This window comes from Felis catus, chromosome E1, assembly GCF_018350175.1.
Source record: "Felis catus isolate Fca126 chromosome E1, F.catus_Fca126_mat1.0, whole genome shotgun sequence".
Lineage (NCBI taxonomy): Eukaryota > Metazoa > Chordata > Mammalia > Carnivora > Felidae > Felis > Felis catus.
The window spans coordinates 9,333,766-9,343,858 of NC_058381.1; the positions used below are offsets into that span (position 1 = coordinate 9,333,766).

The 10,093-nt window shown below is 47.2% G+C and overlaps 1 pseudogene; it reads left to right on the forward strand.

Annotated features, from left to right (window-relative positions):
• LOC101093217 lies at positions 1-1,188 on the forward strand (annotated as a pseudogene).
• The last annotated feature ends 8,905 nt before the right edge of the window (positions 1,189-10,093 follow it).

Consider the following 10,093-nt stretch of genomic DNA (forward strand, 5'->3'; position numbering starts at 1 on the left):
GTGTGCCCCCTGCTGGCCGTCTGCTGAATCACTGGACCTGAACTTTCCATTTCCTCCAGAGGACTCCATTTGTGGGTGTGGGTTATTCACCGTAGTCTCTTACAATCCCTTTTCGTCGTGTAAAGTGGAAAGCAAGCATGCGCAACCGTTTCCCCCAAACCTGGAGCCTTGACTGAATCGGGATGAGGGAGCGGTGGGTTCAGGTGGGGCTACTGGCTGTGCCCCTGCGTGCGGCCTATCCGCATATCCCACCCCCCACCCCCAAGCTTCGCCTGCCCTTCACTCCAGGAGACCGTCAGGCAAATTTTTACCTGCCAGGGACTGCGCGTCTTCTACCAAGACTCTGTGGGTGTGGTGGAAGTCCTGAGATCGCTGTGCCTTCACGTGGCTTTCCAGCATCCAGCTCTGATTGGTACAAGATTTGGAAGGTCCGACCCTAAGGTTTCATCGAGTGATCACCCTTGATTTCTCGAGCTTTGGCTTTAGTGACAAACGGAGACCACATCACTATTCCATATTTGAGCACACCAGCATCGTGCAGGCACGATGTGGCCCCTGGAGGCGACAGAACCGCAGGGTCAAGCTTTTGTCTCCTGATTGTGTAGATACCGCTGCTCAGGAGCCGCTCTGCAGGTTCGGGCAGAATCGAGCCGGAGGACTTACCATCAAGAGACTCTGTCAAACGGAGGTATCTTTGCTGAGACTCGCCGGGGTCACCTTCTCCAACAGCTTCTCCAGGATGGGGGTGTGCTCTCACCCCTCCTCGCGCGATGTGTTCTTTGTATTCTCTCGAGGTCTCACCCCAGTCTTTGGGCCTGCCCCGCCCCCCCCCCCCCCCCCCCCTCCCCCGCCAGCCCCGAGGGTGAGCCGTGGGACATGTTGGCAGGGATCTGGCACAATAATGGAAACTTAGTTGTCGACGGTCTCTTACAGTACATCCACCAGAGGAGGAACTTTAGAAGACCCTGGGTGGGAGCTCTGGCTTCTGTGACGATTCCCAGACTGGTGATGAGCATATAGTAAAAAGCCCGCCGATGCTCAGGCTAAGGATGGCCCTGACAGTCCGCCTCCATTCTTCTAACATCTGAGCCAGGGTATGGACTTGCCTTGGTGTGCTATTAGAAAATCCTGATGAGGGGCGCCTGGGTGGCTTGGTCGGTTAAGCATCTGACTTCAGCTTAGGTCAGATCTCGTGGTTCGTGGGTTCGAACCCCACTCGGGCTCTGTGCTGACAGCTCAGAGCCTGGAACCTGCTTCAGATTCTATGTCTTCTCTCTCTCTGCCCCTCCCCCCCTCATTCTCTCTCTCTCTCTCTCTCTCTCTCTCTCTCTCAAAATAAATATTTTTTAAAAAAATTTTAAAGAAAAAAAGAAAATTCTGATGAGCCCTACTACTCACAGCTACAGAAAGACGGACATTCCTAAAAGTCTTTTTAACAATTCTGTGGACTTTTCTGGAATATTTAGAAATGTTCATTTCTAGCCCATCCTCTATAGGAATCCTATGGTAAAAAATGAGGAGAGGGTGTCTCCTTACCCGTCCTCAAATGGCATTAAGGGCACATGCTTTTGTAAGTTGTCTAAGCAACACAGCTTAGTGACAGTGAGTCTCCCTTGTCATAACTTTGGATTTCGTTCCATCAGCTGCTTTTTTTTTTATGTTTATTTTTGAGAGAGAGAGAGAGAGAGACAGAGCATGAGTTGGGGAGGGGCAGAAAGAGAGGGAGACACAGAATTGGAAGCAGGCTCCAGGCACTGAGTTGTCAGCACAGAGCCTGACATGGGGCTCGAACTCACGAACTGTGAGCTCATGACCTGAGCCAAAGTCCCATGCTTAACCGACTGAGCCACCCAGGCGCCCCTCAGCTGCTTTTAACTATAGGCATTTTGTGGATCTAGGTTAGGGTTTGAATATGCAATATTCTAAGTATATTTTTAGACTCTGATTTACCTGCATCCATTATATACATATTTTTAAGGATACTAAACCAACAGAGATCCTGGTAGAGTAGTGCACCTCATTCGCCAGGTTTAATTTCTGAATATATTGAATTAAATCCAAACTATGTACAGAATTTCCTAAAATCACAGGATGTTAAGGGCCAGTAACATCCGTGCCAGAGATTTACTGCTATTAGCTAATTCTAACAGCAAATAACAGTCTGACTCTTCATATGTCAGTGCTTGGCAGCAAGTCCCTCCTGAGCTGGAGGGGGAGGGGATTGTTGCATCCTCCGAGTTACCCTGCTGAAGGTGCATGGACTCCTTTTACGACGACTGCTTAACGTCTCATTGGTTGTCCTAGAGAAGCTTCCTCTTGCAGCTCAGTAATTCCTGTACTTTCCAGACAGGAAAGTTCCAGAAACTTTAAGAATAATTTCTGAAAGGCCTGCGAGCAAATAGTGCTGAATACTTTTGTTTAAGCCACAGCTTCACTGTCTTAGTCAAAACAGGATGATTGAGGGGCCCCCCGGGGGGGGGGCTCAGTCGGTTAATCACCAACTTCGGCTCAGGTCAGGATCTCAGGGTTGGTGAGTTCGAGCCCCGCCTTGGGCCCTGTGCTGACCGCTCAGAGCCTGGAGTCTGCTTCAGATTCTGTCTCCCTCTCTCTGCCCTTCCCCCCTCGTGCTCTCTCTCTCTCTCTCTCTCTCTCTCTCTCTCTCTCTCAGAGATAAACATTAAAATTTTTTCTTAAAAAAAGAGGGGCACCTGGGTGGCTCAGTCACTTGAGCGTCCAACTTCGGCTCAGGTCATGATCTCAAGGTTTACGAGTTCGAGCCCCGTGTTGGGCTGACAGCTCAGCGCCTGAAGACTGCTAAGGATTCTGTGTCTCCCTCTCTCTCTCTCTCTGGCCCCTTTCCCACTCATACTCTGTCACTTTCTCTCTTTCAAAAATAAATAAACCTTAAAACAATTTTTTTTTATTTTAAAAAAGAGTGACTGAAAACAAATGAGAGGTGGCTTGGGGAAGGGGGGGAGGCCACGGGGACAGAAAGACTACAAAAGCGTCCCTAGGAAACATTTGAGGGGGACTGTGCTGATGGCTTCACAGGTATGTCCGTACATCAATACCGAAATTGTGTATTTTAAGCACATGAAGTTCACTGCCTGGCAATTATGCCTCAGTGAAGCTGGTTTTTAAAAATTCTCACCAGATTTTCTGATCATTCATTGCAGGCACTTTCATGAACCTGTGGACGTAAGATGTACTTATACGAAAGATAAGTCAAATAATCACTCGCAAACAAAAAACGAGAAAGAATTTTACAAGGTGCAGGCAGTTCGGACCCCTGGGTGCCCCAGACTGAGCCTGGGTAGTGGGAAGACTTGCTGAGCCCCCAGCAAACAGGTCGTTCTCCGCCGCTGTGGGCACTTCGAGGGATTTTCTGCAAAGGAAGCATCGCTATTTGAGCTGACTTTAGAACTTAAGTCCCTATAAAACAGCCTTTTGTAGAAAAACAAATTTCAATGCCGTGACTGCTGGGATCACTGCACGGATGGGTGTGAGAGCTCAAAAGGTATCTTAATTCTTCTCCTTTTCCTTTCTCGGGCTCAATCTGTCAGCCCCTGAATCCTGGTTATGGAGGAACACACCTGCTCCCACGGCCTTACACAGCTGGAAAGGGACGATGGCTCCAGACGTCCCCAGCCTGGATGCTGGCCTTGCCCCTTCTGCCGTGTGGCTGTGGGAAAGTCCTCGCCTCTCCGGGCCTCCTGTATAAAACGGGGGATCCTTCCACCTCTGTTGCAGGGTTGATGTCAGAATAGAAAAAAAAAATTGGTGAGGATTTGGCAGGGTACTAATTCCGCCACCCGAGCCAGCCCAGTCGAAATCTACCCGCTGCACCCAGGTTGATGCTGATAACCCAAGGTATTAAAACCTAGTTTTGCTTCTACTTCCATTGACAGGGACGGAGAAATCGAAGCTGTGAAAAACGGGTCTCTCCTGCAGTGGAGGGCGGGAGGCCAAGCTCAGCGGTCCATGGGAGAGGGGCGGGACTGGAGCTGGGACAGAAGCCTCGCAGGTACACTGACTTCTGGAGTTGGTATATTTCCATTCTCCATCATTACAGCTGGGAATTTTTCCTGGGTTTTTAAAAATTTGCTATCTAAGCATTCTAGCGTCTCCTCTGACCCTTCTTTTAATGAGTGCAATTAATTTACCTCCCGTTCCCACCGAAGGCACGATGACCACGTGAGAAGATTTTCCAAAGCCACCGTGTTTGTAGATACGGGTAACAAAAAAAAAAAAAAAAAGAACAGGGCTAGGCTTGGAAGTAGCACTGCAGGGTTCAAGGCCTGGGTCTGCACCTAAGCCCTGGAGGTTGGTTGAGTCACACTATCTCTCTGAGCCTCCCTTTCCTCCGTCTATAAGTGGGATCACCGCCCTCAGCCTACAGCATGAAAGAAAATGCATTGATTCAGTCTCATGACTGCACAGACCTCACATCTCAGGAGAGGAAGGGAAACAGTTTGCACCCATGGGTCCTCACCTCCCTGGTCTCTCACTTCCCCCCTGGGAGGCGGCCCTGGGCCCTAGTGCTCCTGGGAGTTGAGTTAAGGCTGCATCCATTTCTACCAGACCTCCATCGAATCTCATCATATGAAGTCTCTGCTGAAGTACGGGCACATAATCCCTAAAGACAAACACTAGGGGAAACATTGTCCCGTCCTACCGAGACGGTTAGGGACCAGGGGAACCAGCCCCAAGCGGTAAACATCATACATCTGGGGCGTTTGATGTTGGGTATTACTGCTAAACAGCCTACCTCTTAGAGAGAAGCAGGTTGCGGGCCCATACACAAGCCGGATTTAAAACGGAGGCTCGGCTCCAAAAACCACCAATGAGCTGCCTGAGTGGCCTGCCAATATCAACCAATCGGGGTGAGGCCCTTCTGACCAATCAGGACGAGGCCCTTCCAGCCAATCAAGACAAGGCATTTTCCTCTCTCCACCCCCCCCCCCTTATTAGCATATGGGACGGGTAGTGGGAATTTTCACTACTGAAGCAGAGCATGCCCTGGCCAGTGCCTTTGGTTCCGGGGCGGCCTCGTTTCAGTCGTTGGGTGCGAGAACCTGACTCTGGTAACACTACCCTAAAACTTTATGTTTACAGCCTTTGGGTGAGGGTGAGAAGGTTTGGGGTATAATTGATGTTGTTCTGATGAATTAAAGGGCTCACTAAAATTTTTACCATATAGGCTTTCTCTCCATTATTTTATTTTATATTTTTTGCTCTCTGTTATTTAGATAATCTTTAATGTTTCTCAAAATCGTTGACTAGTTTTCTCCATAAAGTGTTTGCCCAAACGGTGTCTTATTCATGCCTTCCTAGGTTCCTATTTTTGTTTTTATTCTGCAACTTTTTCTTTGGATATAAGGTTGAAATTCTTTCCTGGGGGGAGGGGGAGGGGCGGCGGGGGGAGGTACCTGGGTGGCTCAGTAGATTAAACATCTGTCTTTGTGGCTCAGGTCATGATCCCTCCGTTCAGTGGGTAGGTTCGAGCTCTGTGTCGGCGGAGCACACTTCGGAACCCGCTTCGGGTTCTGGGTCTGAACACTGACTAGGATCTGGAGATGGGGCAAAAGATTGTGACATTGGATTAACCTCAGCCTCTTGATCATTCATCTTTTATTGCATTTGATTGTATATAATGAAGCACTAGCCCCTGTTGTCTGCCCGTATGGCTCATGCCTGTAGAGACGCCACACCCTATTGTCCCCACAACTCTCTGAAGATAAAGCACTCTCCCCTTCCACTTTTTAAAAAAATGTTTTATTTATTTTTGAGAGAGAAAGCGCACGCGCTGTAGGAGGGGAAGGGGAGAGAGGATCCGAAGGGGGCTTTGCAGTGAAAGTAGTGAGCCCCACGTTGCAGGGCTCAAACTCATGAACCATGAGATCATGGCCTGAGCTCAAGTCTGACACAACCGACTGAGCCACCCAGGTGCCTCATGCCAGAGTATTTAAATCCTCTTTAAATTTAATATCACAGGAGTGTGCTCCTTTTCGTTTTCTTTTTAATAAGAAAGCGACATTCCATTTATTTTTTTTAAATTGAGATAATTGACATACAGCATTATGTTAGTTTCAGGTGTAAGACATAATGATTCTATATTCGTAAATTTTGTGAAATGGTCACCACAGTAAATATAGTCAACATCCATCATGACATAAGTACAACCTTTTTCTTGTGATGAGAACTTTTAAGATCTAGTCTCTTAGCAACTTACAAGTCTACAACACAGTATTGTTAAGTACAGGTTCCATGCAATACATGACATCCCCAGGACTTATTTATGTTATAACTGGAAGTCTGTGCCTTTGGCTAACCTTCACCCATTTTGCCCATCCCCACCCCCACCCCCAATCCACCCCTTACCAATCTGTTCTCTGTATCTCGGAGTTCAGATTTTTGTTTTTGTTTTTTTGAGATTCCAAATATAAGTGAAATCCTATAGTACTTGTCTTTCACTGTCTGTTTCACTTAGCATAATGCCCTTAAGGTCCATTCATCTTGTCTCAAATGGCAAGATTTCCCTCTTTTGTGTTTTTTTTTTATTTTTTAATGGTTTAATAATATTCCATTGTTTTGTATTTATAGAACACATATATATGTATACACACACACACACACACACACACACACACACACACACATACACCACAACTTCTCCATCCATTCATCTGCTGATGGACCCTTGGGTTGCTTCCATGTCTTGGCCTTTGTAATTAATGCTGCAATGAACATGGGTGTGTAAATATCTTCTTGAGTTAGTGCTTTTGTTTCCTTTGGGTAAATACCCAGAAGTGGAATTGCTGGGTCACGTGGTAGTTCTGTTTCTAATTTTTTGAGGAACCTCCGTTCTGTTTCCATAGTGACCACACGAGTTCATATCACCACCAACAGTGCACAGGGTTCTCTTTTCTCCACATCTTTGCCAACATTTATTTCTTGTGTTTTTGATAATAGTCATTCTAACGGGTGTGAGGTGATAGCTCATTGTGGATTTTATTTGCACTTCCCTGGTAATTAGTGATGTTGAGCATCTTTCCATGTACCTGTTGGCCATCTGTATGTCTTCTTTGGGGAGGTGTCTATTCAGATCCTCTGCCCATTTTTTTTTAATTGGATTGTGTGTTTCTTTGCTATTGAGTTGTATTAGTTCCTTGTATATTTTGGATATCAACCCCTTCTCTATGGTTTGCAAGTGTTTTCTCCCGTTCACTCACTTTTCAATTTGCTGATGGTTTCCTTTGCTGTGCAGAAGCTTCCTAGTTTGATGTAGTCCCACTTGTTAATTTTTGCATTTGTTGCCTTTATCTTGGTATCAAATCCAAAAAAAAAAAAAAATCATTGCCAAGACTGATGTCAGAGAGCTTACTGTCTCTGTTTTCTCCTGGGAACTTTATGGTTATGGGTTTTAAGTTCAAGTCTTTAATCCATTTAGAGTTGGTTTTTGTGTATGGTATAAAATAGTGGCCTACTTTTATTCTTTTGCATGTGGCTGTCCAGTTTTCCCAACACCATTAAAGAGATGGTTCTTTCCCCATTGTACATTCTTGGCTGCTTTGTCGAAAATTAATTGAAGGGCGCCTGGGTGGCTCAGTCGATTAAGGTCTGACTTCGGCTCAGGTCGTGATCTCACAGTTTGTGGGTTCGAGCCCCGCGTTGGGCTCTGTGCTGTCAGCTGGAGCCTGCTTCAGACTCTGTGTCTCCCTCTCCTCCTGCCCCTCCCCTACGTGTGCTCTGTCTCCCTCCCTCTCAAAAATAAACAAACGTTAAAAAAAATTAAGAAAATTAATTGACCATATCTCTATGTGTTCCTTTTCTCTTTTTTCTTAAAATATTTATTGCTTTTTTGAGAGAGAGAGGGCACGAGAGGAGCAGAGAGAGAGAGAAACAGAGGATCTGAAGCAGGCTCTACACTGACAGCAGAGAGCCGAGTGCGGGGCTCGAACTCACAAACCATGAGATCGTGACCTGAGTCGAAGTCAGACGCTCACCCAACTGAGCCACCCAGACGCCCCTATGCTCCTTTTCAATAAGTTCTCCAGCACTCGCTATATGTTCTGCCCTCCTTGATCCAGCCCCCTCAGGATCCAGACCCACCAGCTTCAGAGGCTATTCCTTTTCCTACCTTATCAGGACCAGAATTTCTCCTGTTGGGTTTTGTGGTCACCTGACCCTATTAATGGATCTAGTGGTCAGGAGGGGAGGAAAGGACAGATCCTCAGAGGGGCACAGGCTTTATTGCAAAGGAGAAGCCTCTATGTGCATCATCTTCAAGCCAGCCTGGAGGGAGTGGGCCACTTTTGCGGGCCCAGAGAATTCAGAGGGATGGGTGTTTGTAGGTGTTTGCCTGGATCAATCCAAATGTCCCATCCTGAGTCTCGGGGCTCTACAGGGGTACTGTTAGGTCGTGTTCTCTAGAAAAATAACCTGTAACGGAGTGATGTAAGGAGGACTGGGCCCAGGAAAAAGTTGAAATGCTGTATGATTGCATCCGGGGCCTCATCTGATCCTACGGGAAGCTCAAGCCAGGATGGCCCTTTAGAGCAATTGCACGTCGAAGCAAGGGGACCAGGTCTTCGAACCCCTGCAGTGACGCCACTGGGTGTGGACTGCTCTGGAGGGGAGAAACCTGGGACGGGCAGCTCTGTTCAGCCAGGACAATTCCTAGAGAGGTGTTTTGTCATGAGCTGTTGGCAGCCAAACACACTAGCAACCAAGGGAACAGGTGCCCCAGCCCTGAAAGGGGATCCTGGCAGCCCAGCACGGTGGCTCTAGAGGGTGTGTTAAAGTTTCCAGCTTCAGTTGTTAATTTATGTTTTGCGCCCCGCAGTTATCAGTTACTGCTAGTATCTCTTGAGGCCTTATCGTTAGGGACATACCTCAATGGTGGCTATATCGTCTTTGTCAATTTTTCTTTCTATAAGTGGATAACATGCTTATGTATTCCCTTGTGATTGTTTAAAATTCCATCTTGTCAGTTATTGGGATTATTACCTGTATCAGTCAGGGTTCAGCCACAGAACAAGAACATATATGCTAAGAGATTTTTTTTTTTTTACAAGAGATTGGCTTAATTGTGGGGGCCAACTAGGCAAGATCAAAATCCATAGGGCAGGGGCGCCAGGATGGCTCAGTCGGTTGAGCATCTGACTTATTACCGGCTCAGGTCATGATCTTGAGGTTGTGAGACAGATTCCCATGTCGGGCCCTTCGCTGAGCATGGAGACTGCTTGGGAGTCTCTCTCACTGTGTCTCTGCCCCTCCCCCACTTGTTCTCTTTCGTTCTCTCTCTCTCAAAATAAATGAAATAAACATTTAAAAAAATCCATATGGCAATCCGTAGGAAGGGCAAGCTAGTAGCTTTGTCCACAGTTTCTTCTTCATCAGAGAAACCTCAATTCTGCTTTTAAAAAGGGCCTTTCGGGGGGCGCCTGGGTGGCGCAGTCGGTTAAGCGTCCGACTTCAGCTAGGTCACGATCTCTCGGTCTGTGAGTTTGAGCCCCGCGTCGGGCTCTGGGCTGATGGCTCAGAGCCTGGAGCCTGCTTCCGATTCTGTGTCTCCCTCTCTCTCTGCCCCTCCCCCGTTCATGCTCTGTCTCTCTCTGTCCCAAAAATAAATAAACGTTGAAAAAAAATTAAAAAAAAAAGGGCCTTTCGGGGCGCCTGGGTGGCTCAGTCGGTTAAGCATCTGACTTCAGCTCAGGTCACGATCTCGCGGTCCCTGAGTTAGAGCCCCACGTCGGGCTCTGGGCTGATGGCTCAGAGCCTGGAGCCTGCTTCCGGTTCTGTGTCTCCCTCTCTCTCTGCCCCTCCCCCATTCATGCTTTGTCTCTCTCTGTTTCAAAAATAAATAAACGTTAAAAAAATTTTTAAATAAAATAAAATAAAAAGGGCCTTTCAACTGATTGAATCAGGCCCACCCAAGTTATCTAGGATAATGTCCCCTCCTTAATTCAACTGAGTTTGTGGACTTTAACCATATCTACAGAATACCGTTACAGCAACACCTAAATTCGTGTTTCGCTGAATAGCCGGAGACTGTAGCCTGGCCAAGTGGACACATCAAAGACCATCACAC